Source organism: Zeugodacus cucurbitae, chromosome X, assembly GCF_028554725.1.
Source record: "Zeugodacus cucurbitae isolate PBARC_wt_2022May chromosome X, idZeuCucr1.2, whole genome shotgun sequence".
Taxonomy (NCBI): Eukaryota; Metazoa; Arthropoda; class Insecta; order Diptera; family Tephritidae; genus Zeugodacus; species Zeugodacus cucurbitae.
Window position 1 is genome coordinate 31,761,619 of NC_071672.1, and position 22,835 is coordinate 31,784,453.

Sequence of the window (22,835 nt, forward strand, 5' to 3'; positions counted from 1 at the left end):
TAAGCTGAGACTTTGAAAAAATGAGTATTTTTCTTTTAAGTTGAATATATATGAAACCTTTTGTTAATTTAATAAAAAATTAAGCATTTTATTATTCCTCAAAATAAGCTGTGAGCCACTGTATATGACGAATATGTGGGTCAAGTTGGGTATTATATAATATAAATAAAGTTAAATAAATAAATTGCGAGAGTATAAAATTTTCGGTTACACCCGAACTTAGCCCTTCCTTACTTGTTTTTTTAATTTTGTATACTCTCGCAGCTAAGTTGCTAGCAACAAAGTTGCTAAGAGAGTATTATAGTTTTGTTCACATAACGGTTGTTTGTAACACCCAAAACTAAACGAGTTAGATATAGGGTTATATATACCGAAGTGATCAGGGTGAAGAGTGCAGTTCAAATCGGATGTCTGTCTGTCCGTCAGTCTATGCACGCTGTAACTTGAGTAAAAATTAAGGTATCTTGATGAAACTTGGCACACTTGTTTCATGGCACCATATAAAGGTTGCTTTCGAAGATGGTTAAAGTAGGACCACTGTTACGCCCACAAAATGGCTAAAACCCAAAACACATAAAGTGCCTTAACTATGCCAAAGCTATGAAAATAAAATTTGGTTTTTGTACATATCTCGTAAACCACTTAAACTATATCAACCAAACTTTCTAAATGTCACTATAAAGAAGGTACAGAAGGGCTCCACCCAAATTGGTATACAAAATTTAAGTTGGTGTGGCTCCGCCCACTTATGGGTCAAAAACCATATCTCCGCAACTACTCGACCAATATCAATGAAACTAGGTTTGTAATATATTCCTTGAACCCCAATGATATGTTGTGAAAATAGGCCAAATCGGTTCACAACCACGCTACTTCCTATATACCAGAACTTTGAAGTCGACCTGAATAGTTTACTTTACAATATGTAAAGTAAGCACTAAGATATCGGAACAGAACTTTTCATAAACACTGCACTTATAGTGCGGCAGCCCATTTCTAACAATCGCCGAAATCGGACCATAGGTTTTCAAGGCCCCATATATCGAACATGAGGACCTCGGTGCTTCTAACCTAATATTAGGGTTTCCAACTTTCAATGGACTTTATATAATATATATTACATTTAATGTTTTAAGTTATTTAATGACAGTAAAGTTAATACTTTTAGGTTCTAATATATTTCATTTAATATTAATATATTGAAAATGAATAAAGATGCACGAAAATGCATATTCAATGAAATAATGAAAAATTTAATGCGACAAAATTCTCACTGGGTATCTTAACTTTCGTGCTCAGCTACGATGTCACAATTCCACTCATTCCAATCAGTGTACCGAACTCATTCAAGTTTATTTTCATCGTGACCAATGAATAAGTGAGTAAAATCAAATTGTTACTATACACTCGTTTGAGTCATAAATTGACGGCACATATAAGTGCAGAAATACTATGAGTTTTTTTTTGGTTTCGCGGAAATGAGTCGTAGTCATTTTGGATTTGGCTCATGAGTTAATCCACTAATTTGATTAGTACTCAATCTGGTGTATATCTGCGTAAAATCTCATCTGTCGCGAAAACGGCTGAAAATGCTCATCCACAAAAGTGCGTAACGCGCCATAAGAAGTTTTCACTTCAAAAATAATTAAAAGCCAAATGTTAGGGAGATTCATTTGTTGGTACAGTTGCCTTGCTAAGTCTGAAGGCCTCTTACGTTTCAGTCGGTTTTCTCGTTCAGCAGTTCTGATGAGTCTAGATGCAAAATTTAAATCAAGCTCACACCTTTTTTCTTGAAATGCTCTTTCCAGCGAAGCTTATCATCTAGGGTGATTCCTAAGTACTTAGCATTATTGTGATGTGGTATAGGAGTACCATTTATATAAATTGGATGGTATGTCTTTTTTAAAGTGAAGTCTACGTGCATAGATTTGGAATCGTTTACTTTAATGCGCCATTTTGTAATTGCATTGACTGCTGTTTGCACTCGAAAGGTAGATACTGAGGTTGACTCTCCTGCTGCTAACAGGGCTGTGTCATCCGCAAATGTCGCTGTCACATAACTTGAGTTAGTGGGGATATCACTTGAAAAAAGCAAGTAAAGCACTGGCCTATACACGCTTCCCTGGGGAACACCCGCTTCTATCGGTTGCAAGTTTGAGTATGCGTCCATTTATTTTATGTGGAAGTATCTATCTTTTAGGTAGGAAGCAATTATTTCGCAATATTGATTGGGTAACACGCATTTCAATTTTAGCAGTGGACCCGATTGCCAAACTCTATCAAAAGCCTGAGACACGTCTAAGAAGGTCGCCGAACAATCATTCCTTTTATACTCTCGCAACAAAAGTTGCTAAGAGAGTATTATAGTTTTGTTCACATAACTGTTGTTTGTAACACCTAAAACTAAAAGAGTTAGATAAGGAGTCATATATACCAAAGTGATCAGGGTGCAGGCTGTAACTTGAGTAAAAATTAAAATATCTTGACGAAACTTGGTACAAATATTCCTTGGGGCCATGAGAGGGTTGCTTTCGAAGATGGGCGAAATCGGTCCACTGCCACGCCCACAAAATGGAGAAACCCGAAAACACATAAAGTGTCATAATTAAGCCATAAATAAAGCTTTAAAGGTAAAATTTGGTACAAAGGATCGCATTAGTATATTTTGATGTACTATTTTTGGAAAAGGGGCCGGGTCCACGCCCACAAATAGGTTTTTTGTATTTATCTCGCAAACCAGTAAGACTATACAAACCAAACTCTTCAGTCGTTTCTCTTACGAATCCCACCATACACCACGAAAATTGTGGAAATCGGAGAATAACCATGGACGTGGTTAACCCGTGGGATGGGGTCAGGTGTAGAAGTTCACGTAAGTGAGGAAAGTTTTTGACTATATAAAGGAGTCAAAGGAGTTGGATTTATGGTGGGAGAGAGACTCCGTCGCTGAGTGGGTAAAGAAGGTGTCTTTGGCACAACAAACGGAAAATTCAGCCTCCATGACGAAACATTGCCAAACGGCTTGAGGTTGATCGACTTCGCTGGGGCACGAAATATGGTCGTCTGTAGTACCTAGTACAATGAGGATTGCCGTCTCGCAGCGGAGAGAAAACAGACTGTCTCCCTCGCAACGTTGCGAACGGCCACAACACGTGCGGGATGGGATAGATACCGAGAGCTGAAGAGGGAAGCGAGACGCATTTGCAGACATAAAAAGAAAGCGACCGAAATGCATGAGTAAGAAGAGCTTGAGAAGCTGGCCGACAGAGGTAATGCTCGAAAATTTTATGAAAAATTAAGCGACTTAATGAAGGTTTCAAGACCGGAGCATCCTCATGTAGAGACCAAGGTGGTAATCTGGTAACCGATGTTCAGGGCATACTGGGATTATGGAGGGAACACTTCTCCGACCTGCTGAATGGCAGTGAAAGTACAACACCAAGAGATGGCGAACCCAATTGACCAACCCGACCATGAAGAAATTCGAATAGCTATTACCCGCCTAAAGCCCACCGTCAACAAACTGATTGGACCATATCAGCGTAGCTTTAGACCTGGCAAATCCACAACTGACCAGATTTCACCATGAGCCAAATTTTGGGGAAGACTCGTGAAAAAGGATTGACACACACCACCCTTTTGTCGATTTTAAAGCTGCTTTCGACAGCACGAAGTGGAGCTGCCTTTACGCAGCGATGTCTGTATTTGGTACTCCCACAAAACTAATACGGTTGTGTAAGTTGACGTTGAGCAACACCAAAAGCTCCGTCATGATTGGGAAGGATCTTTCCGAGCCGTTCGATACCAAACGAGGTTTCTGACAAGGTGACTCACTATCGTGAGACTTCTTTAACTTAATGCTGGAAAAAATAATACGAGCTGCAGAGCTAAATAGAGAAGGTACAATCTTCTATAAGAGTGTACAGCTGCTGGCGTACGCCGATGATATTGATATCATAGGCAGCAACAACCGCGCCGTTAGTTCTGCTTTTTCCCGCTTGGATATGGAAGCGAAGCGAATGGGTCTGGAGGTGAATGAGGACAAGACGAAATATCTCCTGTCATCACACAAACAGTCAGCGCATTCACGGCTTTTCTCCCACGCCACTGTTGAAAGTCATAACTTCGAAGATGTAGATAATTTCGTATACCTGGGAACCAGCATCAACAACACCAACAATGTCAGCCTCGAAATCCAGCGCAGAATCACTCTTGCCAACATGTGCTACTTTGGACTGAGTAAGCAATTGAAAAGTAAAGTCCTCTCTCGACGAACCAAAACTCTACAACAGTGAATACCGCAGACAATGGAACGATGAGGTACGATGCGAATAAAAAGACAGCGGCTACGCTGGTTAGGTCATGTTGTCCGAATGGACGGAAACACTCCAGCTCTGAAAGTGTTCGATGCAGTATTCGCCGGAGAAAGCCGAGGAAGGGGAAGGCCTTCACTCCATTGGAGAAAGAGAGGAGTGGCGCGCTATCATCGATACGGCTATTACCGGCTAATCGGTTTCAACGCCAATCACATACATACCTCATGTTGAAAATTACTAAAAGTGCGTTAACTCACTAACGAATAACACAGAAACCTTAAAAGAAGTAATGACAGATTATGGCGATTCAATGAAATAGTATTTTCGTGACACCCTGATGACACGTGAATGGGTGAAATCGGTTCACAACGATGTAACTAAATTTTGAAGTCCATCTCATCCCTTCACTTTATAATATAACATAAAGAACCAATGAAGATAGTGTAATAAAACTTTACACAGCTACTGCATGTGATCAGTATCAGATCATAAGTTGTAAAAAAAATTTTGAAATCGGACTATAACTTTTCGCATATCGAATATGAAGAACTCAGTGCTTTATGGTAATTTTTACCGAAAATATCGGTAAATCTCTTAGATATCTTAATTTAATTCAGAGGGAATCTTTTTCTTCTAATAGTGTGTTTCTGTACAAAAATGGTTAAAATTAGTTCATAACTTCCCCTGGCCTAATTTTCAAAAATAGCATGGGCTTAATAGTGAAATCGATTCAGGAATTACCTCAGGCCTCAAATACTATATATGACGATTTCCGTTATTCTATTGGACTTTATACCGAATATATGGTCAAATTGTGTGTTATCTTAAAAAAACTATATCAATAAATTGCGAGAGTATAAAATGTTCGGTTGCACCCGAGCTTAGCCTTTCCTTACTTGTTATCCATAGCATTTTCAACGAAATTAACGATTCGGTGCATCTGGTCAATTGTTGAATGGTGATAACCCAGTAAAAAATCGGATGATCCAAAGATTAATCTTAGATCGCTCCTTTGCGAGTAATGGATTACTCCACAATGCTCCGAGGCCCATGCATTTATTACTCCTTTTTAACATACCATATCGTTACGACATCACTCCTTTTGAGCTCCTAATGGAGCGCAAACCGAATCAATGTTTTAATTTTGAAAATATAAGAATTAGTAATTCACATAAATTATATACACTGTTATAATAATTTAAAATCAAGTTAATAGCTACTTTAATATTCAGGAATACTTCGGAGACGAAGCAGATTTGAATCGCTTTTTCAAAATCCCCATAAGACGAATATTTTTTATTTAACTGATTCTGAAAAGATGAAAAATAGCTAACATATATGTATAAGTTACTTAAGATAAAATATAAAAGCTCAGATCTTACCGTGCTCATATCTTACCTTTTTTATGTGCAATTATTATAAATTGTGGTTTCATGTTCATTATATAAATGTTTCATTTCGTTTCGACGCCTCTACACAAGAAGTAGAACGATTCTTGGTAGAACATTTTTGAATTTTTTTTTTCATTAATTGCCTTAGGTGACGCTTGGAATAAATATTTTCACACATTTTTTTAATTAATTACATATGCTTCTTATAGTTAATCACTTTTTACCCGATTATATTCGCGATACTTCAATAATGATCACGCGTTGATTACAAATTTCAAACTATTTTAAAGTGACAAAATACGCGTTTATTGCAAACAAAAAAAAATCCGCAAAAATTAACAGTTATGATTGGCCGTTTTGGTTAATCCTTTATTGATACATTTTGGAATAATAAACGAGCAATAGAAGTATGCGTTCACATATTATTAGCTCGTTTATTCCTCCAAAATGTATCAATAAGCGAGAAAACAAACAATTTTCGTAAAAACTAACGAAAATGCCTTTATTACTCACTTAATGCTCGAAATTACTGCAGCTTATTATGCATTCGTTTTGACCCATTCAGTTTCGTTTAATTTTCTTGGTGCGACATGTTTTATTTGTTTATTAATATTCCTTGCAGCTTTCCAGAGCGAATAATCGGTAGATTTATCAACAGTGAGTTTGGACAAATACGTTTTGAAGGAATATTTTTTAAATTGTCTGTCTTGTTCTTAGTTCCGCTGTACAGCTATTAAGCTCAGTTTTGAGAGCAGCCGACTTAGTTTGCTGCCATCTTCGTCGATTTGACTGTTATATGAAAATTTCAACAGGATAACGACCCAAAGCATTTGCCGAAGTTACAGAAAATGGTTTTCAATGAAAATTTCATCAATGTTTTGGCATGGCCAACATTTTGTTCTGACTATAACACACAAGAACATCTCTGGGAAGACGTTGAAGAGCGGTCAGTGGCAAACAACGTCGCAAATATTTATGTATTTTTTGATAAAGTAGGAACAACATGAAATCAGTATAAGTGGAGCGTTGTCGGGATTTTATTACATCAAGACGCAACCGATATAGGGCAGTATTGAAGTATAAGGGTTATTTATCAATAAGTTTATCTCAAATTGCATCTTCGTTCGAATTATTTGTTCCACTCAAATCGTGGATTTCATATGTTTTTGTAAGAAACAAAAATATTGAAACATAAATTTTGAATAATTTGTTTTCAATTTCTTTTTAAATTGTCCATATCAAAAAAAAAAAATTGCAGAAAATGTTATTTTTGTACTCTCGCAACAAAGTTGCTAAAGAGAGTATTATAGTCTTGTTCACATAACGATTGGTTGTAAGTCCTAAAACTAAACGAGTTAGATATAGGGTTATATATATCAAAATGATCAATGTGACGAGTAAAATTCAAATCCGGATGTCTGTCTGTCTGTTCGTCTGTCCGTGTCGTGTAAGCTGTAACTTGGGTAAAAATTTAGATATCTTGATGAAACTTGGAAGACGTAATTCTTGGCACCATAAAAAGGTTAATTTCGAAGATGGGCGTAATCGGGCCTCTGCCACGCCAAGAAATTGGCAATAACCGAAATACATAAAGTGCTACATATAACTAAGGCATAAATTAAGCAATTGAAGTAAAATTTGGTATGAAGGATCGCACTATGAAGGGGCATATGTGGATGTAATTTTTTGGGGAAGTGGGCGTGGCCCTGCCCCCTACTAAGATTTTTGTACATATCTCGTAAACTACTAAAGTTATGTCAAGGAAACGTTCTAGAGTCGTTTCTTTTAGGTACTACCTTATACACTCCAAAAATTGATGAAATCGGATTATACCCACGCCTACCGCCGATACAAAGGTTATGTTGAAAACCACCAGAAATCTTAAATTTCATTATAAAGATGCTACAGAAGATCTGCACTCTAAATGGTATACAAAATTTTAAATGGGCGTGGTTCCGCCTTCTTATGGGTCAAAAACCTTAACTCCGAAACTACTCGACCGATTTCTATAAAATTCGGTTAATAATATCTTCCTATCCTTCCAATGATATGTTGTGAAAATAGTCCAAACAGTAAGTTCACAACCACGCCTACTTCCCATATACCAGAACTTAGAAGTCTTTCTATTTTGAAGAAATTCAGAGGGAATATGTTTCTTCTAATAATATGTTTTCATGCCAAAAATTAGTGAAATCGGGTCATAACTTCCCCTATTTCCTATATACTTATTAGGGTTTTCAAATTTTCAATGGACTTTATACCATATATATGGCGAATATGTGAGTCAAATTGTTTGTTATATTAATAAAATTAAATATATAAATTGCGAGAGTATAAAATGTTCGGTGACACCCGAACTTAGCCCCTCCTTGAGTATTGACTTTATTGTGGTTAAAAATTTTGAAATTTCGCCTTTCTCAAGTTTATACCGATATTTATAAAAGTTATTGACCAACTGAAATATTGCCACGGTATATATATTTTTATTGCGTGTAAGTGAAACATAAGCTAACGGTAAATAACATACCGTTCATATGTGGTACCTTATAGTAGCTGAAAATGGAATATGCATTTTTTTATTCAAAGTATACTAAACAAGTAAGGAAGGGCTAAGTTCGGGTGTAACCGAACATTTTATACTCTCGCAATTTATTTATTTAACTTTATATTGTATAAAGTCCATTGAAAGTTGGAAACCCCCAATATTAGGTTAGAAGCACCGAGGTCCTCATGTTCGATATATGGGGCCTTGAAAACCTATGGTCCGATTTCGGCGATTTTTATAATGGGCTGCCACACTATAAACGTAGTATTTGTGCAAAGTTCTGCATCGATATCTTCAATAGTGCTTACTTTATATATTGTAAAGTAAACGATTCAGATCATCTTCAAAGTTCTGGTATATAGGAAGTAGGAGTGGTTGTGAAGCGATTTGGCCTATTTTCACAACATATCATTGGGGTGTAAGGAAACTATTACAAACCAAGTTTCATTAAAATCGGTCGAGTAGTTCTTGAGATATGGTTTTTGACCCTTAGTGCGATCCTACATACCAAATTTTACTTCCATAGCTTTATTTATAGCTTAGTTATGGCACTTTAAGTGTTTTCGGTTTTCGCCATTTGGGCGTGGCAGTCGTCCGATTACGCCCATTTTCGAACTTAGCCTTCTAATGGTGCCAAGAAATACGTGTTCCAAATTTCATCAAGATATCTCAATTTTTACTAAAGTTACAGCTTGCACGGACGAACGGATAGACAGACATCCGGATTTGAACTTTTCTCGTCACCCTGATCATTTTGATATATATAACCCTATATCTAACTCGTTTAGTTTTAGGACTTACAACCAACCGTTATGTGGACAAAACTATAATACTCTCGTAGCAACTTTGTTGCGAGGGTATAAAAATGTTGTGGCGTATCCATAATTTTGTCGGTTACTGTATACTGTACACATGTATGTGGATTTTCGTATTCAATAATGTGTGCCACACTTACCTTTTTGTTGCCTTTTTACATTGATATATTGCTATTATTGTTGTTGTTGTACATTGTGCTATTCCTTTGAGCCATTTGCAAACGCAGCTTTGATATTTAATTTGCAGATCAATCATGTAAGTTAGTTACTTGTGTGCTAACATTATTATTTGAGTTGCTATCGTGATATCAACACTATGCCGGCACAGACTTACAAATGTTATATATTATTTATAAACATTTTCTCAATACCCATACATACATATATACACTATGTACATGTGCGTGCTGCTAGATAAGTTAAAAAAACTCATATGCATACTGTTATTTATAAACTATTATATTTGGACTCGCCATATACATTTAAAGAAAACGAAATTTCATTAGGAATTCACAAACCCGGGCATATGTATTATATATATTTGTATATGCGCTGAAATTAAAGCGTTTTTTGATTTTTTTGTCTTGCTTTCAAAGGAACAAATTATATTGAACACAGTATTTCTGATTTCGCGTTGAACACTTGTATTTGCGCTAACACACACTTTTGGAGAACATATTTCAACAGTTTAAAAGGTAGAACGTAAATTTTAGGTTAATATTTAAATGCGAGACTTGCATACATACATACATACATATGTATACCGTTATTTTGGCTATTGTAGTATTACAGTTTCTAACTGTTTTTTTTTATTTAAACAATACGCTGCATTTATATTTGATTACAATTGAATTATAATTACCACATACGCTAGTTAAAGGCGAAGATTTAGTGCAAAGTTCATACCAATCAGTATTCATTGTATTCATGTATTCATGTACATGTATATAGCTATTATTAATTACTAATAACATTTGTACATCCCTAAATCGTTTTTCACCGCAAATAATCGTAATAACTTAATCCTACAAACGTTAAAAAACTACCAACAACAACAACGACATTGTGAAACAGCTCATGTTATTTACGTTACGTTTACGCGTTTATACTTGGTACCAGTACATTATTTACAGTTTTAAGTGTGTTATTCCGCAATTTCTTAGCACTTTTTCTTATAATTATCTGGCTATAAGTTCACGTATATACTGCAAGCCATTTTCAGAATTAGAAATTAATAATTATATGTCCGTGTTCAACATGTACGCAAATACCAATGCTAAATAAGAATCATAAAAAACACAAAATAATCCAAAGGAAACACAAGTAAAAAGTGCGAGCGCAAAAGCAAAAAAATACAAACACATTGACAACCGAATAATATACCAAATAAAATATAAGCATGAAAATATATAAGTAGATATGAAAGCGCACATTTGGTGGGGAGAATTTCATTACTACAGCCGTCGGTCGTTCGGTCCAAGCATTAAAAACAAAATATGTGCATGCTTTCAAAATTCACCTTTAGCATTCGAAAACAACTACTTGTGCAGAGTGTCTAAATAAAATATTTATGAACATTGGCGCGCTCATACCAGCACAACTAAACGTACGCCCGCCTAGCCGAAAAACATTGGCAGCCAGCAGCCAACAGCCTGCCAACAACAGTACAGCAGCACAAATAGCGTAGCAGCCTCTTATCCATGGCGCAAGTGGTGCTATCAAAGAATGCTACTATCAACTTAGTGCCCCAGAGAGCACCCAGCAACATAACAGTGTAAAAAATTAATTAATTAGTGCAGATACAGGCTAAAAAATCTAATAGAAACCAGGTGAATTAACGTGCACACAATTGTTGCTGTCTCGCCTCTATGCTATGTGCATACATAATAAATACATATATAAATGAGCGCGTTGTTTGTGTTTGAATCTGCGAACTGTTTCAAGCGATCGCGCTTTTCCTGCGTGAAGACTTCACTTCATAAGTGCTAACTCTTAAAAAGTAATATTTTCAAAATTTTATTGGCAAAAATCAAATTCCACACGAAAGTAGGATAAATGTATCAGTGAACGGACACTTAACTTTTTTCAACTTTATACACCGGTATATGACAGGCATTCAGTGATGTGGAAGCATTTGTTAGAGTTTCGGGACGATTAACTATTTTAAAGAGGACGAAATGTATCAGTTTTTTATGAAATAAATCGAATTTCACCAGTCATTTCCAATGACCGGGTATTAAAGATCCAGTGTACGGACATACATATTTTTTATAAAAACAAAACAGTATTTAAGAAAAACTTAAACTTTTATTTAGAAATAATAAAAAATGTATTAAATAACTATCGCTTCGGTAATTATTTACAAAATTAGACGAGGATCTATGGCTTTATCTGGTAATTCAGGGACAACATCGGAAGCAATTTCATACCAGCTTTTTTGTGCGAAGTCTATTTTGTCCTGTTCGAACAATTCATCTAGTGTTATTTTAAAGCATTTTGAATAGTCAACAGAATCCGTGTCAAAGGACCTTAAGTAAGGGAAGCTAACCATAGGGGAAAGTATAGTGCCATAGTATTAATAGATATAACAATAACAACAAATTTTTGTAACCTTTCGGTTCGGTTTTTAGGACTCTTCAGGAAATTAAGCAGTTCGAAAAAAAAAAACATTTCCGAAGGCCTAACGCATTATTTCGGATGTCAGCTAAGAGCATTTTAAATAAAACAAGTAAGGAAGGGCTAAGTTCGGGTGTAACCGAACATTTTATACTCTCGCAATTTATTGATGTAATTTTATAAAGACAACACAATTCGACCCATATATTCGGCATAAAGTTCAATAGAATAACGAAAATCATCATAAATAGTATATGGGGACTGAGGTAATTCCTAAACCGATTTCACTCGTTTTCACCACCAAGATACAACGTATCGAAGACTATACGCTCACTTAATTTAATATTACTTATAATTAGGTATATGGGATCTGGGGGAAGTTATGACCCAATTTTTACCATTTCAGGTACAGAGAGAAACTGTTATAAGAAAAAAATTCAGAGGGAATGAATTACATTAAAATATCTGAAGGATTTACCTATATTTTCGGTGAAAAATTAACCTTAGGCACTGAGTTCTTCATGTTTGATATCAGGGGCCTTGAAAAGTCATGGTTCGATTTTGACAATTTTTCCACAAGTGATGTCACAGCTCAAATACAGTATTTGTGTAAAGCTTTATTCCGCTAGCTTCATTGGTTCCTTATGAATACATTATAAAGTGAACGAATCAGATGGAATTCAAAATTGGGTTATATGGGAAGTAGACGTAGTTGTGAACCGATTTCGCCCATATTCCACCCGTGTCATCAGGGTGTCAAGAAAGTGTTATGTACCGAAATCGGTCGAATAGTTCTTGAGATATGGTTTTTGACCCATAAGTGGGCGACGCCACGCCCATTTTCCATTTTGTAAAAAATCTCAGTGCAGCTTTCTTCTGCCTTTTCTTATGTAAAATTTGGTGTTTCTGACGTTTTTCATTAGGGAGTTAACCCACTTTTAGTAATTTTCAACCTAACCTTTGTATGGGAGGTGGGCGTGGTTATTATCCGATTTCTTTCATTTTTGGACTGTATAAGGAAATGGCTAAAAGAAACGACTGCAGAAAGTTTGGCTTATATAGCTTTATTGGTTTGCGAGTTATATACAAAAAACCTATTTGGGGGCGGGGAAACGCCCACTTTTCCAAAAAAATTACATCCAAATGTGCCCCTCCCTAATGGGATCCTATGTTCCAAATTTCATTTTCATAACTTTATTTATGGCTTAGTTATGACACTGTATAGGTTTTCGGTTTCCTCCATTTTGTGGGCGTGGCAGTGGACCGATTTTGACCATTTTCGAAAGCAACCTCCTCAGGGTGCCAAGGAACATGTGTTCCAAGTTTCATTAAGATATCTTAATTTTTACTCAAGTTATCGCTTGCACGGACAGACGGACAGACGGACGGACAGACATCCGGATTTCAAATCTACTCGTCATCCTGATCATTTATGTATATATAACCCCATATCTAACTCTTATATTTCTTGGTGACACAAACAACCGTTATGTGAACAAAACTATGATACTCTGTGCAACAGGTTGCGAGAGTATAAAAATATATATAATATAAAGCTTATAAAGCTTATAAAGTATGGAAACAGTTGCCTGTTCGTATATTGGAAGGCGTACTCTACTTGGAATTTAACTTACTTTTGATACCTTTAACCGGACAGTTGAATTTACCAATAAAGTTATATTTATATTTTTATATCAGAATAAAATATGAACTAACACGTTTTTACGCACAATAACTTATACTTGTTACCTGCAAAAATCTCTGTCACTAGCAAAAAATTTTCTTAAATAAAGTTGGTAGTGCAATTTTAAGAAAACTATGCTTGACAATTTAAAACTGTAACGTTATAAATCGATGGCAGATTATGTTAAATTATTTCTAGACATGCCAGTTTAAATGGTTTTCTTAGTTTAAATGCAAAATTGAGTAGTGTCCGATCACTAGCACACTTACCCTATAGTTACTGCTACTGAAAAGAAAGAGATTTGCAAATGCAAGTGTTAAACAAATTACACAAAACCAATATTATTTTCAGAATTAAGAAACTTGTTTACTCACTTCAATTGTGTCCAGACTTTAAGCAATGTTTATACTAATACAAATGTAATTGACGTAAGAAACATAAAGCATGAAATCAGGAAAACAAACGTTATGTATCGTATAATACAGACAAGTTCAAATATATGTATATATTTCGTACGCAACATGCTCTACAATTCATGCATAAGGGGTTCGGTGGGTTACAAAATTTGAAAACTCTTTTTTTATTCAATAATGCAATTTGTTTCAAAAAATTTTATCCAAAAAGATCAAATCAATCTGAATAAAATTCTAAGAGATAGAACCTTTGAAAGTGCCGCCCACCAGGGCACGTTAATTTCTATTTAAAATTCTAATAGCGTTTATCTCAAAATTTTATTTTTCAAGTTGGTGGACACGATTTCTCGAAAGTGACAAATCGATTTTGTTCAAATTTTGCACACAGTTTTGAAATAATATTATCTAGTTAAAGAATGTAGGGGATTTTTTTATTACAACTATTTTTCGCGTCAAAATATAAATTTTTAAATCTGCCAAGAAAACAAATTTTAGTTTTTACTTTTACCTTCGTGCATTAACTAGATTTATCCATTCACTAACAAAATATTTTTGGTTTACTGATTTTGGTTGAACCAATAATGATTTATGCTGCCCACGACAAGGGCTTTGTTTTTGAACACGTCAAGGGAGTTGAGTTACCAACGGCTGAGTTTTCGGAATTTGTACATAAAAACACACAATACTGCTTAAATATTGTAACGGATTTCCACAATAAATCGTTTACTCTTAAACTCTACCCTGAGTTCGATCACTGGATTGTCAAATAAAAGTCACACATTAATTTCTACACACTAATCTTTATTTATAATTTAACAAACTTAACACTTTAACTTATAGCTTGTTTACACTTTACTCGACAACTCTCTCCTTAGGATTGTCCTCACTTGACAACTTTCTTATCAGAACTGAGTCTTGCTGTCAGTCCGGCAGCCCTTATATAGTCGATTGTTAGCGATACATCGCCACTCGAACATTCTGGCAACTACGAGTATCGATGTCTAGATACATCTGGCAAGTTATCGATTTCGATAGTCAATTCTAGTTTGTTCTGGTGCCATTTTCGTTACACTGCCCTCCATTTAAGTCTGATCGTCCCGATTAGACATACTTCGAGAACCAATCGCTTAGCATTTCTTACATTAATCTCGTCTTCTAGGACTGCGTCGTCCTCCTTCACATTTCTTTCTCCATTGGCATTAATCCTAAACCTTAAATTATTCAGTAACCAAAAATAATACTCGTAGTCGTCTACGCCGTTGATTCCTGGACAGCAGGCCGATTGGCCAGGCATATGGATATATGGACATTCTCTGTACCTGTGGTGATACCTGTCCACCAGCTTTCTAAAATGCTCTTCCAAGTTTCGGCTGAATCTTTCCACCATGATATCGGATCGTGGACGTGATGCTGCTTCAAATATTTTCCGGACACATTGCTTCTGGCACATCTCCCAACTTTTGATGTCTACGTCCACCATCTCGTCAGTCTCTTGGCTTAGAATTGGGTATTTCTCCGTTCAAGCCATCAAACCACTCCTGTTTCCCAATCTGCTGGTAGGTAGTGGACCAGCTACAACCATGTCAAATTGCTCAAATGGCGTTCCCGAACTGCACTGCTTCTTCTGACCATGACTCTGGGAACTCGACACCTCATTTGCAATGCAATCTCCCATTAATTTACGACAACCAACCCAACAAAACTGATTCCTCAACCTTCCCAAGGTTTCCGTGATTCTTATGTGCACTTCACTTGGACCTTTGTGCATCTCGTAGCGAAGTTTAGGTAATCTCTCATTCCGACCAACCATGAAAGATCGGGAGATTTGTCCTTCTTTACTTTTCCATACCCAATATAACCAACCAGCCACTAACTTGAAGCTTTTGCACTGTGCCTTTGCGACTAGAGATTCTGCAGCCTTTTCTTCTTTCTCTGGACTTACCTTGGACGTTTGAGAGTCTTCTTCCTTCAGATCATAATCTTTTGTCCATGACACGTCTGTCTTCTCTGGGCTCACCTGCGTCGATATATGTACCTCCTGTTCCTTCAACTGTGTCGACATCTGTGCCGAAACCTGCGATGATATACCCTCTCCATGCACTTCCAGCTGTACTGACACCTTTTCTCTTTTTAAGGTCACCTCCATCGACTCCTCCTCTTTCAACTGTGAGGATATCCCATTCACTTCCAATTGTGTTAACAAAATCTCTCCGTGCGATTCTAAAGTTCTTAACATACAGGTCTGATTCGCTTCCAACAGTGTGGACATATTCTCCCCATGCACTACGAGTTGTGTGGACACCTCTGCTCTATTTGAGGCCACATCCATTGACTCATCCTCCTCCTCTTTTTCCAACTGTGAGGACACTCTATTCGCTTCCGACTGTGTTGACAAAATCTGCCCATGCGCTTCCAAAGTCCTTGACATACACGCATCATTCGCTTCGGTCTGTGTTAACAAATTCTCGTCTTGCGTTTCCCGCTGTATTGACACATCCGCTTTATTTGAAGTCTCATCCATTGATTCTTCCTTCTGCCAACTTCCGCTCTTTTAACTGTACCGATATTTGAGCTGATATCTGCGTTGATAACTGCAAGTGCTCTGCTTTCATCTCCGTCAACTGCAACGAAATCTGTGACAATGCAGACAAAACCATTTTCATGTCCTGTACTCCTGATGAACATGGATTATCTTCCTTTTCCTCTATTTTCGTTGTCGATTCCTCTAACAGCGATTCGAAAACAAATTCGTCCACGCTGATGTTTTCTTCTTTCATTGCCCTCTTAACCGGGCTTGCAATTCTGATTTCAAACCATTCGTTGCTAAGCCTCGTTGTTCCAACTCTCTTTTGAGTTGTGGTATCCTTAATTCGCTGAATTTGGCCATTATCTCCTATGGAGTTTTATTTGTCAATCCCACTTCTGACACCAATTGTAACGGATTTCCAAAATAAATCGTTTACTCTTAAACTCTACCCTGAATTCGATCACTGGATTGTCAAATAAAAGTCACACATTAATGGCTACACACTAATCTTTATTTCTAATTTAACAAACTTAACACTTTATTACTCAATACTCTACTTTACAACTCTAATTTATAGCTTGTTTACACTTTACTCGACAACTCTCTCGTTAGAATTGTCCTCACTCGACAACTCTCTTATTAGAACTGTGTCTTGCTGTCAGTCCGGCAGCCCTTATATAGTCGATTGTTAGCGATACATCGCCACTCGAACATTCTGGCAACTACGAGTATCGATGTCTAGATACATCTGGCAAGTTATCGATTTCGATAGTCAATTCTAGATTGTTCTGGTGCCATTTTCGTTACAATATGTATCTTTGATATGTTGAATTGTAAATATTAAAAAAAAAATTAGAAATACCCTTGTTTTCAACCACTGATACCCACCTAACTCCTTAATACCCCAAAAAGACAGCATACATGTATTGAGCTTACCACTTTGTATTGTGAAAGCACACTGTAGAAACTAAACTTAAAAATAAACATTTGTATTTTATGTAAGTCTTTCTCATTATAAGTTTAGTTAAGGGAGTTGTCCCAAGTGACGGCTTGTTGTTTTGTTTCGATAATAACGCGCCACTCCTCTCTTTCCCTCACAATTCGCCGCCATTTGGAAATCTCAAGTGAAACCAGGTCGCTCTCCATCTAATCTTTCCAACGGAGTGGGTGGAGGTCTTCGCCTTCCTTCATAGTTGAAGTGCTTTCATCCATTCGAACAACATGACCTAGCCAGCGCTCTTTACTACCCTATTCCAGATATGTTGAGAAAGGAATTTATGATAAAAACAAGTAAAAAAGGGCTAAGTTCGGTTGTGACCGAACATTTTATACTCTCGCAATTTCTATTTAATTTTATTAATATAATACATTTGAAGTTGGAAACCCTAATATTAGGTTTTTGGGAGCTAGGTGAAGTTATAACCCGATTTCACCCATTTTTGGGACGTATTATTAGAAGAAACATATATTCTCTGAATTTCTTCAAAATATCTGAGGGACTTACCTATATTTTCGGTATAAAAAGATTAGAAGCCCTAAGGTCCTCATGTTATGGTTATATGGGGCCTTGAAAACTTATGGTCCGATTTCGACGATTTTTAGAAGAGCGATGCCACACTATAAATGCAGTATTTATGTATTTATATATTGTAAAGTAAACGATTCAGATTGTCTTCAAAGTTCTGGTACATAGGAAGTAGGTGTGGTTGTGAAGCGATTTGGCCTATTTTCACAAAATATCATTTGGGTGTAAGGAAACTATTACAAACCAAGTTTCATTGAAACTTAGTTCTTGAGATATGGTTTTTGACCCATAAGTGGGCAATGCCACGCCCAGTTTCCATTTTGTAAAAAAATCTGAGTACAGCTTTCATCTGCCATTTCTTATGTGAAATTTAGTTAAAAATTTTGTTAGTGAGTTAACCCACTTTTAGTAATTTTCAACCTAACCTTTGTATGGGAGGTAGGCGTGGTTATAATCCGATGTTCTCCACTTTTGGACTGTACAAGCTCGTACCTAAAAAAAAAGAACCCAGGAAGTTTCCTCGATATAGCTTTAGTAGTTTGCGAGATATGTACAAAAAACTTAGTAGGGGGCGGGGCCACGCTACTTCCCCAAAAAAATTACATCCACATATGCCCCTTTATAGAGCGATCCTTTGCACGAAAATTTACTTGTATACCTTTAGTTGTGACTTAGTTATGACACTTTATATGTTTTCGGGCTGACGGACGGACAGACATCCGGATTTCAACTCCACTCGTCATGCTGATCATTTATATATATATATAACCCCATATCTAACTCTTTTATTTCTGTGTGATAAAAACAACCGTTATGTGATCAAAACTATAATAATCTCTTTAGCAACTTTGTTACGAGAGTATAAAAATAACATTTTTGAGCGCATCACTTGGAATGACTATAATGATTTTTTTACGAAAGAAAATCAGTAATTAAAAAGATATATGTATATCGAATATATGTCCTATCCCCTAACCTATCTACGAAAGCATTTGACAGTCAGACCGAAAATTTCGGCAGCACACCTATTTTCTTAAGAGCAACAATATTTGGATATGAGTAAAGATGCGGATGGAACGCAAAATCACAATGAATTTGACAATGGTTGAAACATGGTTGTAATATTGTATCACACACCCCGTGTCTAAACGGCTATTCGCTGTCATACAACAGTCAACTGTGAATAGATCCAGCTAGTGCGAAGATCTATATGGAAAACTATTCTGAAATTATTATAACTAATGGACAATGGGATTTGGTGAGAATCGTGAAAACAACCTACCCAATTTATACTAAATTGAATTCCAACCAAAATCTCAACATCATTACGTTACAGTTTTAAATTGGGCGAAAAGTACGGTTAAAAACTTTATTAACATATCACACAACATGATTCTTTGACTTTACAATCTATAAACTAAACACTAGTGCAGACATCGGAACAGGACTTTACACAAATACTGTATTTATAGTGTGGCAACGCTAACGACTAAAAATCGCCGAAATCAGGATATAAGGTTTTAAGCACACATATACCGTACATGAAGACCTCACTGCTTATGAACACCGAAAACTGAAAATATAAGTAAATCTTTCAGATATTCTAAACCTCCTCTGTATAAGTATTAAAAAACGAAGTTTTCTTCGTACATTTTGTACAGTTGTACATATGTGCATATGTATGTTCAAAAACTATTCCACAATTAGAACATTGAAGAACTTTCAAAATCAAACAGCAAATATTCCATGTAGCCTAAATAATAGTATAAAAATAGAAACGAAATTAAAAGCTAAAAAACAAATTCAATAAAATAAAGGCAAGTGTACACATACATACATACTTGTGCATGCATAAATGTATATATTGTTTATACCAACAACCAGCAGCAAAATTCAATATTACAGATAAAATCAAAAATCAACAAAGTTATCCAGTTGCATGCAATACAACACTATATGCGATACAACATTGGTATAACAGATTTTTGTTTTCTGTCGAAACGAAGACAGCGTCAGTTGCAAACGCAATTAACATTAGCAAAATAATAATTTCCCATTTCTATTTGTTGTTAATGTTTTCTCAATCAAAACTATTTGCTTTCAGCAGTATTGTAAGGAAAATAAAATAAAATTCCTTTTAAGAAAGCACATATATTTTCAAATAAAACTCAACGAATAAAATGTGAAAATCTAAAACATTGGTTATAGAGATGTATTAACGACGCGATCACAGTGTCTAAAAACCCACATCTGTTACCATGTATTGTGTGACCTCATAAAGTTGTGTATATTCAAATATTGTGCCTAGCCATTGGTCAGTGAAACATCAGTGAAATTTATTTTTTTTTTTTTGGTGAAAATAAGTAAAATCGGATATTAACAACACCTAACCGCATACAGAAGTAGTGTGGAAAACTACTGAAAGTGCTTTAAGCGAGTCATTCCCATGTGACGCCCTGTTCTTTAGGGATTTTTTATATACATATTTTATTTTCTGGGTCCAGTAAAAGGTTAAAGCTTTAAGTTTATTATCCTATATTAACATATGTTTCGACCGTATGAATATAAAGTTGAAGCTAAAAATATTGTGTAGCACATGAGTTACAGCGCACTGAACACCCTCGCCTCGAAATACTGGGCTCGCACTTCCTCCACGATTTCGACTTATTAGCTTAACGCAAACAAAAAAATGTGCAGTGTTTTAAACTGCAAGCTTAAATGCATGGCATCGACCACTACCGAATCCAAAAATTGCACTTTTGGGAGACAAGTTTTGCGTTTTTTTATACTCTCGCAACAAAGTTGCTAAAAAGAGTATTATAGTTATAGTATTATAGTATAGTAACACCCAAAACTAAACGAGTTAGATATATGGTTATATATACCACTGATCAGGGTGAAGAGTGGAGTTCAAAAAGTGGAAAAACGTCAGAAACACTAAATTTCTCATAAGAAATGGCAGATGGAAGATACACTCAGATTTTTTTACAAAATGGAAAATGGGCGTGGCGTCGCTCGCTTATGGGTCAAAAACCATATCTCGGGAACTACTAGACCGATTTCAATGAAATTTGGTTTGTAATAGTTTCGTTGCATCCCAATGATATGTTGTGAAAATAGGCCAAATTGCTTCACAACCACGCCTACTTCTTATATACCAGAACTTTGAAGACGATCTGAATCGTTTACTTTACAATATATAAAGTAAGGACTAGTGCAGAACTTTGCACAAATACTATGTTTATAGTGGGGCAGCCCCATTCTAAAAATCGCCGAAATCGGACCATAGGTTTTTAAGGCCCCATATATCGAACACGAGGACCTCGGTGCTTCTAACCTAATATTAACTTCCAACTTTCAATGGACTTTATACAATATATACGACGAATATGTGGGTCAAATTGTATAATATATAATATAAATAAATTTAAATAAATGAATTGCGAGAGTATAAAATGTTCGTTTACACGCGAACTTAGCCCTTCCTTACTTGTGTTTTTTTTTGTTATTAAGAAATCGAAATTTCTGGAATTTTTGATTGATAATTGAGCGTTCCATGCGTTGAGTGTACCTTACTAATTTCAAATCATTCTTTCAACCCGTTTTTGAGTTATGTATGTAGGAGGAAAGAAAACATAGTTTTTAAGAGAAACCCAACCATCGAATTTTTAACTCCCGCAACAAAGTTGCTACGAGAGTATTATAGTTTTGTCCACATAACGGTTGGTTGTAAGTTGTAGGGTTATATATATCAAAATGATCAGGGTGATCAGGGAGTTAAAATCCGGTTGTCTGTCTGTCCGTCCGTCCGTCCATCCCTTCAAGCTGTAACTTGAGTAAAAATTGAGATATCTTGATGAAACTTGGAAGACGTATTTCTTGGCACCCTAAGATGGTTAAGTTCGAAGATGGGCGTAATCGGACCACTGCCACGCCCACAAAATGACAAGGACCGAAAACATATAAAATGCTTTAACTCAGCCATTAATGAAGCTATTGAAGTAAAGTTTGGTATGAAGGATCGCATTATGAAGGGGCATATGTGGATGTAATTTTTTTGCGGAAGTGGGCGTGGGGATACAAATTATTAAGCTATTTAAGCTTTTCAATCTATCGTGTTCCGATCTGACTTGTTCCATTTCTTTCTCTAAACGACAAAAGTTTACTGAGAGTTAAATAAAGATATAGAAGCAGGTGAAGTATTTACATCGTTAATTGAAGTAATAGAGTTTGGCTGAAATTGTCGAGTCGATAATAAATCAAAGAATACACATTGGATCTAAAGAATTTATACTCTCGCGACAAAGATGCTAACTGCCTTCCCTAAATAAAAGCGTTGGCGGAACGATTTTTATCGCTCAGCGTTAACGTCGATGCGCCATCCCTAAATAAAAGCGGCAACTTTACGTCAAATATCAAAGTGTTTACTTGAATTGTTGTTGTGAAATTTTATTGTACTGAGAAACTTCGTTTTTCAGCCAATTTTTCTTCGGAACGCTCTGTCAAAATAGAAAATTTCCGTCGCGTTATTTCGGTATGCGCCATACAAATTGTATGGGCATGGAAATTTTTGACAGTCATTTGCCGCTGACGTTTTTATTTAAGGAAGGCAGTAAGAGAGTATTATAGTTTTATTCATTTAAAGTTGTTTTTAACTCATAAAACTAAACTATATATAGGGTTATATATAATATATCAAAATGATCAGGATGACGAGAACAGTTGAAATCCGGATGTCTGTCCGTCCGTCCGTGTAACGGATAACTTGAATAAAATTTAAGATATCTTGACGAACATGGTGCACATGTTCCTTGTGAAAACCCAAAACCTATAAAGTCAAAAATAAGGTTATAAAAGTAAAATTTCGGTATAAAGGGTCGCACTTGGAAGAGGCATATCTGGATGACATTTTTTTTAAGTGGTCGTGGCTCTTTATAAACCAAACATTCAGCAGTCGTTTCCCTTACGTATCCCATTACACGCCATTAAATTTGATAAATCGG

At 36.0% G+C, this 22,835-nt stretch overlaps 2 protein-coding genes across 6 annotated transcripts in view; one reads left to right on the top strand and one right to left on the bottom strand.

The window, feature by feature from the left end:
* LOC105219316 (uncharacterized) overlaps positions 1–9,635 on the bottom strand; it is a 60,476-nt gene extending 50,841 nt beyond the window's left edge. Inside the window, exon 1 of one of the 2 annotated variants that reach the window (XR_008472184.1) lies at positions 9,208–9,635. The gene's annotated coding sequence lies outside the window, so the exon portion shown is untranslated. Of the gene's footprint in view, positions 1–5,212; positions 8,043–9,207 lie in introns of those variants that run through there. The other variant, XM_054235634.1, reaches the window with a different exon arrangement.
* Positions 1–22,835, top strand: part of LOC105220274 (zwei Ig domain protein zig-8) — a 101,332-nt gene that overhangs the window by 24,420 nt on the left and 54,077 nt on the right. Inside the window, exon 1 of one of the 4 annotated variants that reach the window (XM_054235640.1) lies at positions 9,660–9,762. The exons of 1 other annotated variant lie outside the window; for it this stretch is intronic. The gene's annotated coding sequence lies outside the window, so the exon portion shown is untranslated. Of the gene's footprint in view, positions 1–9,659; positions 9,763–10,702; positions 10,897–22,835 lie in introns of those variants that run through there. 2 more of the 4 variants (XM_054235646.1, XM_054235641.1) reach the window with 2 other exon arrangements.